At 36.3% G+C, this 15,416-nt stretch overlaps 2 long non-coding RNA genes across 2 annotated transcripts; both read right to left on the reverse strand.

Annotated features, from left to right (window-relative positions):
- Window positions 1-11,422: 11,422 nt before the first annotated feature.
- LOC125489870 lies at window positions 11,423-12,026 on the reverse strand. Its single transcript, XR_007267300.1, has 2 exons — window positions 11,834-12,026; window positions 11,423-11,738 (listed from the first exon to the last, which is right to left on the reverse strand). It is a non-coding gene; the product is annotated as an uncharacterized LOC125489870 (long non-coding RNA).
- A 1,473-nt stretch (window positions 12,027-13,499) lies between these two features.
- LOC119691126 lies at window positions 13,500-14,714 on the reverse strand. Its single transcript, XR_005253833.2, has 3 exons — window positions 14,557-14,714; window positions 14,055-14,194; window positions 13,500-13,791 (listed from the first exon to the last, which is right to left on the reverse strand). It is a non-coding gene; the product is annotated as an uncharacterized LOC119691126 (long non-coding RNA).
- Between the last annotated feature and the right edge of the window lie 702 nt (window positions 14,715-15,416).

Below are 15,416 nucleotides of genomic sequence, written 5' to 3' on the forward strand. Positions count from 1 at the left end.
TGTAAATATTTTATTTATTTTGTGGTAATTTCATTTATCCAGAACTTTATACCCATTAGTAAGTGGGCCCAGAAAGTTGATGATTTATCATTAATGAAGTCTATTAATCCTGCCTACCAAGAGACTTATTACCTTTAGTTAGGTTAAGTGCCAATTTCTCCGTAGTCGCTTTGAGCATAACCAGGGAGTAGTAGTTGATTTTTGACACATCTTTCGTGAATTTTATATGGATATGACTTATAATTAATAAATCAATCCCTGTCAGTTAGATAACCGACTATGGAGACATTGGCACTAAAGTTTATAGTCAATAACTAACTGTCCTTAACTATTCTAGAGAGGGTAGAGTTCAAACACATCTAGACAGTAGCAATAATGGTATTTATTAATACAATTACACATAACTACAGTTAGGTACATTAGAATTTTACGAATTATAGCTTACAAAGCAAAACGTGAGTAAGTATAGGTGTTTGTGTACTGTGTTGCTACTTCTTACTGATATTGGTGCCATGGATGCCATGGATCTCATCCGTCACGATGGATTCTCGGCACTTCCAGTCTAGTAGGTATTCATCATGAGCTTCAATCACCACGTCATCACGGTCAGACACGCCAAAATCGAGGGCCACGTAATGCAACATACGGCACGCTGTACTTAATAGATTTTGCACACTGAACAGTTGTATAATGGTCTTGCTCCAAACAGCGCCATCGATTTTCAATCACACACATCACAACCCTACATTTCCCATGAATTTTTGTAAATTTTGCCTCTGGGCTACCCTCCTCATCTACGTCTCTTGCTGCGTGTAATAAATACTAGTTTAGTTTAGTAGGGTATCTACGTGGTCGTAGCATATTGGTAATGAATAAAAAATATGAAAACCAAAAGAAATAAATGCTCTAACTTCCATTTTAAATAGTTGTCACTGAATAATTTGCAGTGAGAAAATCTTCGAGTAAACTCACGATACGATATGTCAAAATCAAATTCATGCTACCATTTCCTATACAAACCGCAAAATACTTCACGTTACCATACACGTTACTACACGACGAAAAGTTCCTGCTGCCGATTTTAGTTCTGCTACTGCCCGCCAGGGGCGCTGTTCATATTTCCCTACAAAATTCATCGTGTCAGATTTACTTCACGTCCTCGACGAAAGTTCGTGCTAAGGGCTCAGGACCGACCGCCATTGCGCAATGCTCCAATCGAGATGCTCTCGAGCAAACTGAAGACGCGCTTGTCGGTGGCCTGCAGTCAATTTGGGGCCTGATGCAGGTCTTTTTGGTGTCAAGTTGGCTTCCTTCAAGCGTCTTCTCACTGTCCACTCGCTGACAGCCACTTGTCGTACACGTCTCAGTTCTTGCTGCACATCAACGCCCGTAAGGTGTCGATTGCGCAGCGAGGTTGAGACAATGAAGCGGTCGTCTCTCTCTGAAGTGCAGCGGTGGCGGCCCGTTCTTGGTCTTCGATTGAAGGCACCAGTCTCTTGGAACCGTCTGTATACTCGGGATACAGCAGACTGGCTCAAGTGGAGCTGGGCAGCGACTGCTCGCTGACTTAACCCTTGTTGCAGCAAGGCAACAACTTGAGCAGCTTCTTCTGGTGTGGTATCCATGGGTTTGCGAAAACAAGGAATACAATGCAACGAGATGTGTACCGGTCAACTTGCAACAAGCGACTGATAAGGTACACCGGATGTGGAAAGGTTTTATAGCGGGATCAGGTAGCGCAAGGCGTGGATTCCTAATGAGGTAATTAACACTGACGGGCAATTAAAATGCGTCATTAAATCTGCGCTTAGTTTTTTTTTATGGTATTGATCTTAATTGAAAGCCTAATTCTTCAGCTTTCGAATGACATATCACTTTTATATTTACCATTTATCGTTTTAGGAAAATCAATGTATATGTGCGCCGTGAAGGCTTGAGTCGATTTGGTTGCTCGCGAGTGTACTTTCATCTTGTAACTATACCCCTGTCGAAAATAACAAGCTCTTGGAGTAATTGAATAACTCACGTACAACACGTTATATTTTCTCCTCTCATTTATTATCTGGATAGAAATAATCAAGTGCAATGACATTAGTTGTTGTACTGGCCACCTAAGAATTTAAGAAAAGACAGTTGGACTGTTCAAAATTTCAACAATTCGGTGATATTATTCTTTCAGCGACGCGCCGCGGCCACCCAGGCGGAGAAGACGGCGATTCTGCTTGTCACTGTACAAAGTCGTTTTGTCTTTGAGAATTTCACACCCGGCCGCACTTTGTCGAATATCTCTCTCTCTCTCTCTCAGCCTTCCGTAGTCCACTGTTGGACATAGGTTGGGGGGCGACCGACACGCCGTTTGCCGACACGGGGTCTCCACTCCAGAACCTTTCTACTCCAGCGGTTGTCGAATATAAATGGAATGAAAAACGCATTTACTTGTATACGGATTTGTTTCATTGGAATGCCAAGCAAACGGAAGATATAAATATACAAATTCTTACTAAAACCTTCATCGTTTCAGCGAACAGAGAAGTAAAGGACTGAATATTTAAGTAGAGACCACCAACAACTAGATAAAATTTTGAGAAGTGAATCTTTCGAATGGCGACATTTACAGAATTTGGCCGTTTGATTTTATTCCCGGCGCGCCGCATTCAGCTCTGGCTGCGATTTTGCTTACGATTTGCGAGTTTCCTTCGACAATGGCACCTGATTTATCGTCCATCGATGTTTACATCGCTCCTATTCGGGAAATGTGACGCTGAGCACTCGCTATTCAATATTGGTGAATACGGACACATCGTGCTCAATGTTATTTTATTTCCAACACTGAATCTAGTTCAGTCGGAGAAGCGATAATGCATGGAAGTTTCACCTCGAGTTTTAGACCGCGGAATTCTGTAGGGAAACAGATTTCCTGAAAACTGTGCTCTGTGCAATATGGCTGCCTGTCCTTTACCGTTTCTGAATAACATACACGCAACAAAAATCAAACACGAATCAAAAACACTTTAAGTAATTTCAGTACCTATCAGTGGAGGTAGCTGTTTTTTTAAAACCACGTCAAATTATCTCCCATGAAGAGCGTGCCTAATGAAATTGCAAATGTATGTAGAAGCAGAATGGGAACGAGAGGCCCGAAGACGCGCGCCTCGCGTATGGCTTGTGTTTTCCTGAATAATTGAGTAAAGACTCCTCTTCATACGACGCGAGCAAATCTTTGAATTATAAAGAACAAGGGAACATTTCAGCGAAGCGCGGGCGCCATCTGCCGGGCTCGACGAGTTAGCAAGTTACATTCATACATATTAAAACTAAATGCCGCTGTTAGATACTCCATATTCATGTTTTGCGGGACAACTGTCGCTCCCAGTTCAAATGTTTAGCGCTTTCATACACTCGTATGTGCCTGTCTATATCGAGGATATACAGACATTTTGAATCCTGGCAACCCTCTCGGCAACTTCAGTGTAAAATTTTCGCGATATTCCTTTGTAACAGGAAAACTTAATGCAATAAGACCTACCAGACTAACACGCTTGACGCTTGAGCAGCCAAAGTGAATGTGATAGTGAATAGACTCATTATAAGCAACGCCTTTAATGATCTATGTCTAACTAGGGTACAAGGGGGCGTTTACAGTTTTCCTGAGGTCATAAAGTTGGGAGTCGAAACCATTACGGGAAAAGTAAATCGTACAATGTTTACGGCATAAAAGTGCGGGCCCAGGGCGGGTGGTTCGGTGTTGTTTGTTACAGGGCGCTGAAAGTTCGCAGTTCAAGTAAAGCTGTAATTTTAGTGGACGGCGGGTTGCGGGCGCCGAATGCTAGGGGGCGCTAGTCACGAGCGACGGAGGGTCATTGTTGCAAACTAGTAAAAAGTTCTTCAATTTGAAACGAAATAGTAATGAAAGTAAAATACCTAGTTGAAAATATAATGTAGAAGCAAAACGCTATAAAGTAGTATTTATAAACACATAGACCTTATAAATAATAGCTAGTGTTCTTCATTATAGGGTGTAGAAAGAGGTGCATTATCCAATCCAATTTTCACCAGTACCTTCTTATTCCTTAAATCGCCTCGTCTCCTATCTCTCTAAATTCAATATATTATCCCCCAATCAGTTTGGATTTCAAAAAGGTGTCTCCACAGAAGATGCTGTATGCTCTCTAACAAACCTTATTGTTGAAAAACTGGACTCACGTACCAAATGCTTAGCTGTGTTTCTCGACCTAAAGAAGGCGTTTGACACGGTGTCAATTCCCATACTTATATCGAAACTTCAAAAAATCGGCATCAGAGATGTAACTTTGAACATTTTCCAAGATTACCTATCAAATCGCGTACAGCAAGTCAAACTAAATGAAACTTTGAGTTCTTGCTCCTCAATAGAGTACGGTGTTCCCCAGGGTAGTGTCTTAGGACCTACCCTGTTTTTGATTTATATAAATGACCTATGCAGTATGAGTCTTGAAAATGGCAAAGTTTTTACTTATGCCGACGACACAGCCCTTGTTTTTTATGACTCCTCCTGGTCTGATCTAAAGTCAAAAACAGAAACTGGACTTCGACAGGTTGCCAGCTGGCTGCACAACAATCTTTTGACCCTTAATCTATCAAAAACTAATTATATTTCATTCTCGATTCTAGACGCACATCAACCTGATACTAACTTTAATATTAAAATGCACACTTGTGAGCAATATCCAAGAGTCCTCACAAATTGCAACTGCAGCAACATTTGCAAAGTATCGCAGGTTAAATATTTAGGAATTATATTAGACCAAAGACTCTCCTGGCATCCTCAAATAGACCTTGTGATATCCAGACTCCGCAAGCTTATTTGGATCTTTAAGAAACTTCGACATGCATCCTCTCCTTCTCTTATCAGAAATGTCTACCTATCGCTAGCTCAATCTATTTTATTATATTGTATTCCAGTATGGGGAGGGGCTGGTAAAACCAAATTTCTTGAATTAGAGAGAGCTCAAAGACTTCTCTTAAAGATAATATTGTTTAAGCCTGTGTTATTTTCCACAACAGAACTGTATAAAACAGTGCAAGTGCTTAGTGTTAGAAAACTATATATACTGTCAACAATCCTTAGAAGACACAAATCAACTCCATTTGTAGCTTACAACAGAGCCACAAGAAGAATTCCTGATGTAGCCATGGCCCCTGCAGTAAAAACTAAATTTGCCCAATTTCAATATGTATCAATTTCCATCTACCTTTACAATAAAATTAATAAAAATCTTAACATTTATTCTCTTACATTATCAGAATGTAAATCTATCATTACAGACTGGCTTAATACTCTAGATTACACTAAAACTGAAAGTGCGTTAATAAAATGAAAGAACTTCCTGACTAGCATAAAAGAAACAGTTATCATATATTATGTATACATATAAATAAGTAACACACCCCCCACCCACACACACACACACACCCACACACACACACACACGCACACACACACACACACTCACACACATACATACACTACACACACACACACATACACACTTAAATAAGTGTTAAATAATTAATGTTAACCTTACTTGTTTTTATTTTAAATATTTAATTGTTTACCAACTACTTGTTATATTTCTAACTACCTAAGTTTATTGAATTGTATACTAAACGGAAGAGCGGGGCCCCACTGGCACAGGTTTCTTTTAACTTACAAGTGAGGCTCTGGTCACTACTTTGTTACTGAATTTGTAGAAAGAAATAAACTATTCTTTGATATTCTTTGATTCTTTGATTCCTATCTCGTGAAGTAACCCCTCATATTATGATGATGATAATGTCATGCACAATGTACATATTCTCAGTTTTTTCATAAATTCCGGGATTAATTCCGCTAGTAGCTTGTGGATTAACATGCGATTGGTCGGGAGAGCTGTTAAGCCGCTGTTACAACAGATTTGCCGCTTTCAGCCGCAAGCGACGAGCGGCGACAATCGCAGGCTGTGGCTGTGGACGCGGACTGCACTCCATGTCCATGATACATGTACAAAATGTACAATGCATCGTGTGATGGATGTTGTCGCTCTGTGGAGAGATTCTCTCACTTGACAATACAGACAGTATTGACCATATTTTGACACCATCATCAACCCTTTCTTGCCCAGTGTTAAATTAGCCAACTTTTCGGTCCTGTGGCGCTCTTTACTCCACTATCACCCTGCTGCCTTGACGATGGTGACTAAAAAAACAGCATTGTAAATATACGATCATACCTACTAGTACATATTTCAGCATTTCAATCTTTAAAATATGCACTGTAAAAATTGATATGCAACAAACATTGAAAGAAAGAAAACAAGAAGTTTCAGTAGCAGTTGCAATCTAACTCTTGCGAGTGAGACGAAGTCTGTAACATCTAGTTCACCGAGTCTCTCGCTGTGCATAAAACGCTAGAATAATAATAGCGAGTCAGGTTACACAAGTGCCACCGGTGAGTTGTATGAAGTGAACAAGAAAGATAAAAACTGGTCAAAATGTGGCCCTGAGGAGCCGTGCGCCACCGCAGCGAGATACGACTTCTCAACAAACTACCCGCGGCAGTAAAATAAAAACTTTACCTTCTCCTCCTTCTATTCTATTTTATGTCTACTTGGCTGATGTTCACAATGAAATCTTTATTTTATACAAGTCCGAATGAGTTTATACGATCAAATTAACTGGAGCATGTGGCGGTGGAACATTTTTTTATTGTAAGTACCTATATTGTTCAAATAAATAAATACCCTCCTTACCTTCTTGCAATCACATACAGGTACCTAAGTATATTTAGTGAGAAATACAGTGGTTAGAAAAAAAAAACTTTGAAAATATACGAGGAATTATAAAAAATTATAACAACGGCCATTTTGGCATGTCCCTCAACTTCTTTATTTATTTGCAGCCATTTCTTTCCTTATATTGGTAAAAAATGCCTTTTAACTGCAAATATAACTTATTGACTTTATTTTAAACTAAAATATATTTAAGTCCTGCTTAAACTGAATTTTTCAAAAATATTTTAATAAGTCACCACCCACCATTTTGCCCTGTCCCCGGCATAAAATGAAACTTGTAGCTCAATTTATTCAAAAATTTCTTAAGTAGCCGAACTTTTGGAGTGGTTTTTACGGAAGATCTACTAAATAATTATCGTTTGATATCATTAAAAGTGTGAATAATAGCCGTTTTATATTTTTAAATCGAAAACAATTTCGGCCCTGATTTTGATACTTCCGGAAATGTCGGTTTTGTTACCGCATTTTTTCCTATAGAAAATTTACCAAATACTTATTTTTAGTTTTTAAAATATGGCAATACTAAGATCTTAGACATTGCCGGCTTAAAAAAAATAAAAAGGCCTCCGTGGGTAGCTCAGTGAGACTGTCTTTATTACCGGTCGAACTGTAGCCAAATTTGTCGTCAGGTTTGTTACTACCGTAATCAATTATTTATTGACACATTTCTTACGATAAATTAATATAAAAAGGCATGGTTAATGCTAAACAAACTGTTGTATTTGGTTTATCACTGCTAGTAACTGAACGGCTCATATATTTTTTCAAAGGTTAGGTGGGCGTGTTTTGTTACTTCGATTTTGTTACTGAGGGTAGGGTAACATATAGATGGAACGAAAAAGTAACAAAATCGACAGGTTTACATGGCGACTTTAATAACGGAAGTTGGATTGCTATGACTGTATATTTATTGTTTTTTTTTGTTATAAATGTGGTTTTTCGAGCGATATAACCCAATTTAGAGTTTAACTCTATTATTAAGATGTTTAAAGTGAATTTCATGTAAAATTGGGCCCATGTTCTAAATTTATCATGTTCAAATTTTGTGCTGGTGCCATGTAAACCAAGCCCAACAATTTTGTTACCGTCCGTTTAGTAGCTGTCCCTGCATTCTGTTCGAAGATTTTGTACTATTTTGTCTAAAACTCTTTACTTTTATAATATTTTTGGTTCTAATTAGTTAATATTAGTTATTCCCCAACCTATGTAAAAGTTATAAATGTGTTGTTGTCTAAATTACGCCTCAGGCATTAAAAAATATTCTTGATTTGTTGACTGTGGTAACAAAACTGAGACAATATTGGATTTTTAACTGATTTCTAAAGAATATAGGACTTTTTTCCCTTGATAATGTAATTTAAGAAGACTGTGGCTTTCCTTTAAATACTTTAAATTGAAAGAATACCTAAAGTTTAATTAATTATTTAGGCCCCAAGAATGGTAACAAAACAGAAATTTATTCATACTTACCGTCACATTTTTACATTTTATTAAATAAGTACTAAAAATACCGTAATTTCACAATAGATTTTAATAACTATAGATTATAGCGGTGTTATTTCATTTACTCAAAATATATTAAAACACCAAAAAATTAAAACATAACATTTTCATCCGTTGTTATAAATTTTTATAATTCCTCATACAATAAAAGGTGCATAGGTACATATTAACAGAAGTTCCTGTCTAGAATAAAACAGTGAAGAAGCAGCTTAGTAGGGTAGATGATTCCACAGAGAAATTTAGGAAGCAAGAATCAAAGGCGGAAATGATTCCGGAGGCCCCCCCGTCCCGCGGGCCGTGAGTTTGAGGGCAATTCTCATAAAACGGCGGCGGAATCCTCAGAGTAAGCACCTAATCCGATGGACAATAATTTGGCGAGCCGGAGCCTCCTAAGAGTTTTTTCTCATAACTCAAAATGAGATCATAACGTAGCGAATCTCGGGAGGCTTTAAAGAATAACAAAAGAAAAAGCTCAAATTACGTGGGGCGAGTAATTTTCGGGGCGAGCGACGGCGGAATGGCTCCCGAGGGGCAGCGAGGACCCTCCCCGATTATGTTGCGGTTTTATAAGCTTGTTATGTTTTACGGCCAGAATATAATGTTTACGGATACACCTTTCAGCGGTGATGACAAAATGGATGGGTGTAAACGCGCTCATCGCGACCCGCCGCGATGCAATCAATATCGACCGGTAACCATTTTGTAAACACGAAACTACTTTACAGTATGTTATAATTGAGACAACCGATATATGAACAAGCATTTATTCGACTGAGGACTGGGGCGCGGGACGCAGCCCGCGCTAACTTATGTCTACCCGAAACCTATTAATATAACATACCTCCGCCAATATTTGAATGCCATTGATAAGATAAGGCGCAAGCAGTTGCATAAGAAACCTGACAATTATTATTGAAAACAATTTAAATCAATAGGCACAAAATCTGTTTACACACTTAAAAGCAAAGCGTAGGCATCCGCTAGTATGATTTAAAAATAACTTTTATAATTAATAACTTTACGCTTGCGTTTTTCCAAAACCTGAGGTTCAGAGTCAGAGACGGAAGTCGTGGCTGAAGGCGCGCTGACGTCGTCGGTTTGTGTCGCCTGTACCTCAGGTTCGGGTGACACAGGTGCGCTAACACTAGACAACATTGTAATGTTCCATCGATGCCGAAACATTAACTATTTCGCAAATAATGAATTTAAACTACGACTGGATGTTCCGAGGGATTTGTTGCGCTTTGGAAGGGTTTTCCCGTGGGATTTTTGGAAAAGTTGTCTATTAAATCATTCAGGGTGTCGGCTAACTTCGTGCCAAGCTTCGTTGTACCGATTTCGGATCACAGAACAATCAAGATAATTATTCTGAGTGTAGGTGAGCCTTAATATTGATATCGGCGAGTTGAGGGTAGAGGATAATATCCACGTAAGCGAGCAGCGCGTGGGCACTTTTCACTTTTGTGTGAGCAGCCGTGGTGAGCAGACGGTCAGATGGAGGGAGTGATCGGTGCCGTGGGAGCTTGAGGACCAGGCGCGTGGAGCCGAGGCGGAACACCGTGTGCGAAGCTAAGTCACCTTTCTACTTACTTTTTGTCTCTCGTATATGATTGAGAAGTTATACATTTTATTTCTTGAAGGACGCTAACCCACGGCTGCAATTTCCATCACACTGGTATAGGGATTAGATAGGTACACTAAAGGTCTTCTACCTCGCTCATTCAGTATTTAGCTAGCTAGAGAAAAACCTACACATTACACATTCCCTTATTTTAGCTTTGGTTCAACTTATTTTAGTTTAGAATAGGGACTTCTGGATAGATACAAATAGGCAGAAGCGGGCTGGTGATGATGATGATGATGATTATCAAATAGCTAAAACCTGACTATAGATCTCACTTCAAAAATAATAAATTCTTATCAAATAAAAAATATACACCTACCTTCAAATTTGTTCTATGGTTCTTTGTTCAAATTATTGATTTTTCATTAGGTAAATAAATACTTCTATAGAATCTATGCTATAGTAATTATTCAAAGAATAAAGTAGATACATACTCAGATAGACTTTTCAAAGATGATTTATTGTAGTATCTATATAGCAGAGAAGATTATTTGATTTTGAATATAATTAGCTTTTGTACCAGATCAGGGATAGAATTGATTAACGGAGAAAATCACTCTAAAAGTGTCAAGATACCACAAATAAGGGTTCTAGATACTTAAACTAAATCATTTCTGGTCCTATATTGCTCAATAAATACAAATAACTTGAAGGTAGATCAGATTCCTGTCCAATTTCCTTATTTTCAGAAAGTTATGTAAATTCTAACCAACAGAAGTATTTGTTTCCTTGTTAAAGCAATAAATTCTTATGTAAAAAAGGATAGCAAGGATATAGTAGGAATAAAGTTAGCTAGGATATATTTATTACAACTATTTATAATATATTTGAATAAGATTATATACTTAATATTCACTATTTCATAACAATTATCCTATATTCCAATAAGATCAAAGAATATTCACTATTTCATATTATAAGTATATTTAATTTTTTAAAATAATAAATCACTTCCCACTTGGCTACAAAATTAGAGTCATATTATTATATTTTCAAATACTTATCTATTATGAAATTCATGATTTAATAAAGTTACTAACTATACTATAAATTATTGAACTATTCTAGTTTCAGTTAATTTATGATTATAAATAAAATTGTCCCCTTAGCTTTGATAACATGTATTCATGTTGATTTATTTACATGAACAAAAAAGACAAACATGTAAATATATAAGGTTAGGAGCAAGGGAAGTGATTAATAAGTTGGTCGGAGGAATGTCCAAGTCAATGGTTGTGTTCCACGAGGGCTCCGATTGAATATTTGCTATTATTTATCTATTTTAGTCTTATATATTGATTCAATCGGGTGTAGTGATCAAGGCCTACAAAGCGTATGGAGGGGCTTCCCTTATTAACCAACACCAAAAAACATTATTATCTATATTATTATCTTTATGTACTTACCTGTAAATATGTAGTTATCATACAAATAAAAGTTATACATTAAAGTTGTAGTATATAGGTCAATAACTATAGGCAGGTAGGAAGTATGTAATCAGTTCTAGGTCATAGTTTTATTTAATTCACTATCTTTCGTTTATTGGGTTACAACACACAACGTAGGGGTTCCCTAGATGTTTCATGGCCAATCTAAAGCAGTATTTGTTTCACTCTTATTTCACTCAACTTAGTTTTGTTAGGTGTTTTCAAATATCTTCTTAGTAAATCCAATAGGTAGGAGTGAAGTAGGCAGGCGGTAGGGCGAAACGTTACAATTTGGTACCGAAAGACCAGGATATTAGGGAATTTGCTTCATCTCTTCATGTTAGATGTCAGGCAGCTAGTTTTCTGTTCTTTTATCTGAAATTTTACAAGTCAATTTGATTAAGATAGTACTTATTTACAAATAAACCACAATATTGAACACTCTTTTGCATAGTATATAGGTAACTTACGTTTGTCTCGAAAAAACATTAAGGTTTTTTGTTTGCCTTTGCGATAAGTAAGTAACTATTTACTCAATATGGCGGTTTTCACATAAAGGCATTTCTTTTAATTTTATGGATAGAAGAAAGTTTCAAAAGTTTGTTTTTAGTTCGAAAAACTTTATGCAGCATTGCACCACAAACAACAAAAAGACAGAAGGTTATTTTTCTTAACAGAGTAACTTTTATTGCGTCACAGACAAGTATAATATTTGGCAGTGTGCTGTGTGCATTATTTTACATTCATGTCGGCACAAAATCACTGCAAGTTATATTTTTTAAATTTACTTATACTTTCAATATGTTTACGTTATAATAAGTCTCTTGCATTTTGTTCGTAATGATTTGTTGCATACTAGGGGTAGGAAAGTGATTATATCCTTGATATAATCACAATTTGTTGCCGTGGAGTGATCGAACTTATAAACGAAAGAATTATTTATCATGAAATAGGAAGCGCAAGAGACTAGGTTTTGTATTGGAACGGAACGTTATAAGGAAGCATTTGTGAAGATAGGTAGGTAGTTGATAAAGTTAGGGTGAGGAAATGGAAATAATCCATTTATTAAAATGTACTTAATAAGTAGGGGTTGTAGTAATGTTATGTAGCTCATTAAAAAATTACAAAAGATTAGGGGTTGTATAAGACTAAGCTCCTTGTGGAGTGAGAGGAAACAATAATCATCATCATCAGGGGTTGGATATAATGGATTCTTATTCAGGACATTATCTATAAAATTTAATAGGTTACTTAAGGTACCTACTTACCGTTAAAGAGAAAAACATAAAACATAGTAGGTAGGTCATATTAGTGTTGCTCTGAATCACTATGAACGGTTCCTCTGATTATGTAGCTGATTAGGGAATTTTAAGTGAATAGGGGTTGTAGGTAAAATAATGATATGGTTTTATTTTAGGTAAAAGCAGTAAAACATTTATTAAAATCAAAAATTATATTAAAAAAAAAAAACAAATGAAACGAAAACGCGGCGCATTTTAGTCCTTATGAACAACCTGAAATGATTAGAATAGATAAAGAAATTCTGGCCCAGGTAGATGAGGGGTGGGGATTTTGGTCTGGAGGTGCGGTCGGCTGCATCGGTGGATCGAGGAGTTTGCGTGGCGGAGCTTGTATGGTTGGTTCCGGGCTGGACTGGCCTGGTTGCGGGGGAATCGGTACTTATAGCAACTAGTCTATAATTATTAATTATCCTTTTGGCTGGGTTGGTTCAGTTTGGTATTGGTTGTATGAGTTTTGTTGTGCGGGTTCTTTGGTTTGTTGATGTGGTTGATTGTGCTTCTGGATCGGATCTTTGCTTGTCATCGACTAGGTGCTTAAAAACTAGGCTCTTAAATTATTATACTTGAATGTCTGAAAGAGTAGATATATTATACAACATTGATCATAGGAGTTGGGATAGAACTGTAACACTATCTATGCTATCATTCTAACTTAGAGTAACCGGAAAAGCCCAAATGTCTAATTATGAAATTCCAGAGAGCCAATTAGTAGCAGAATATGTTATCAGACATTTCTCTAAACAAATACAATGAGTTACAGTTAATAAAGAAAAGAAAATATAACATTAATCTCATTTGAAAGAAAAAATTATAAAAAAATATTTAGTGATGAAAGAGTAGCGGTCAGACATAACAATAAATTTAGAAAACAATTAATGTAGAGCAAGTTATTGTTGTTGATAAAGTGTTAAACCAGGTAAAGTAGGCTAGGACCTCATTTAGTATCAATATATTCTTTGTAAGTTAAGAACTATGTGGGTAGTTTAGTTGTTTCTATTTTGAGCGCGGTTGCAATACACTTCTTCATCTGAGTCAGGATGTTTACTTCATAGTATATAATCTCAGAGTTTGGTTGTCAAATATAGAACATCATCATCATCATCAGCATTCAAAAAGTATGTCATATCCTGAAAAGAAGAATAGAATTTAATTAGAAAAGCTAAGTATTGTGATGATTTACATAATTATAAAAATTCAGGAAATGACTATTTAGTTCAATATAACTTAAGTAGACTAATAGGATAATACATTTAGGGAATGGCTTTATGAATGGTAATCAATATTGGATCTACAGGGGTATGATTTTCATAGCAATCTAACAAAATCTAAGTACAGGGTAGTATAATTAAAATTGGATTACAACATATGTAGAAAAGAAATAGGTACTTACTTATTGTAGAATAGTAACTTTGGTATATAATTAGTGAGGGATTGTGAATGTTTTGTCACAGTGGATGGTTTGATCAGTGGTTTATCATGGGTTTTAGTTCAACAAAGAGTGTAGTTGGGTTTGCATTGTTATGTTTGGTCCTGAAATAAAACAAATAATGATATAGGTATAATTCAAATAAAATTATGTAAATATAGGAGTTGGAGACCAAATGATAGGATTAGGATAGGTACTTATTTAAAAGGTGAGGGGTTGACAATAAGTTAAAATATGTTGGTTAGTCTTGTCAGTATCAATTAAAAACTGTATGGGAGATATTTAATTGAGTTAGATTTTTATAACAATAGGTCTATTATAAACACAAGATCCGTAAAACAGAGCTATTGTATGTATAAATAACTAACAATTCAGAGGTTGTTCATTTTGAATCACGATAATTTGGGCATGAGGACTTAGTTTAGTAGCATGCATACAGGGTATTTGAAAGAATAATGACACTTACCTGTAAGATTCACTCATTATTTTAGAGTTTCGTAAGTTTAATCGGGTAAACTTTAGATTTCTTCGTGCGATCGATGTTGTTGAACACAACGACGCATGCTTTTGTTTTGATTAGTGCGGAAAAAAAAAAACAGCCAAACAGGTTAAGGTTATGTCAGGTTGACATTGACAGTTTAGTTTTAATAAATTTGACAGTTAGACAGGTAAGGAACATTTACACAAACAGCCTAGAATAAGGATAATGGTGACCGTGTTTTTCAAATAGGGGTTGTGAAGGAGAGTTGTAATATCTCAGAAATATTTTTAGTTACCTAGTAACATTATTTTCGACTTAGGTAGTTACTGAGGGTAGAAAATGGTTGAAGTAGAAGTAGTAGTTTAGTTAGACATATTTGATAAAATAAATAGTGTATTAGTGTAATAGGTTGTAAAAAAAAACTAGATGGCGGTATTTTGATGTTTTGGTATCGATGGAATATTGGGGTGGATTTGTCTGTTACAAGAGAGTAGGAACTTTCAATTTTGGTAAAATTGATCTGATATAATTTTCTTTTATAGAGATAACAAAAAGTAGGGTATTTACAAAGCCATTTCCCGGGGATTATGTCGTGATTATAATGTTTCGAAAAATTGAAAGAGCAAAGAATGTGGAAGGAAGAAAAGAACTTTAAACGTCATTTTAAAGTCTGAATGATAAGAATGTTAAAGGTACCTGGCCAGGTCTTACATAGTTGATTAAAGGATGATGAAGAATGAAGTTTTACTTATTTAATATTGAGTGCGATTTATAATCATGACAAATACAACTGGCAAATGAAGGGTTTATTGATACTTCGTTCAGACACACACACACACACATTT

Source organism: Plutella xylostella, chromosome 18 (assembly GCF_932276165.1).
Source record: "Plutella xylostella chromosome 18, ilPluXylo3.1, whole genome shotgun sequence".
In the NCBI taxonomy this organism is placed as follows: Eukaryota; Metazoa; Arthropoda; class Insecta; order Lepidoptera; family Plutellidae; genus Plutella; species Plutella xylostella.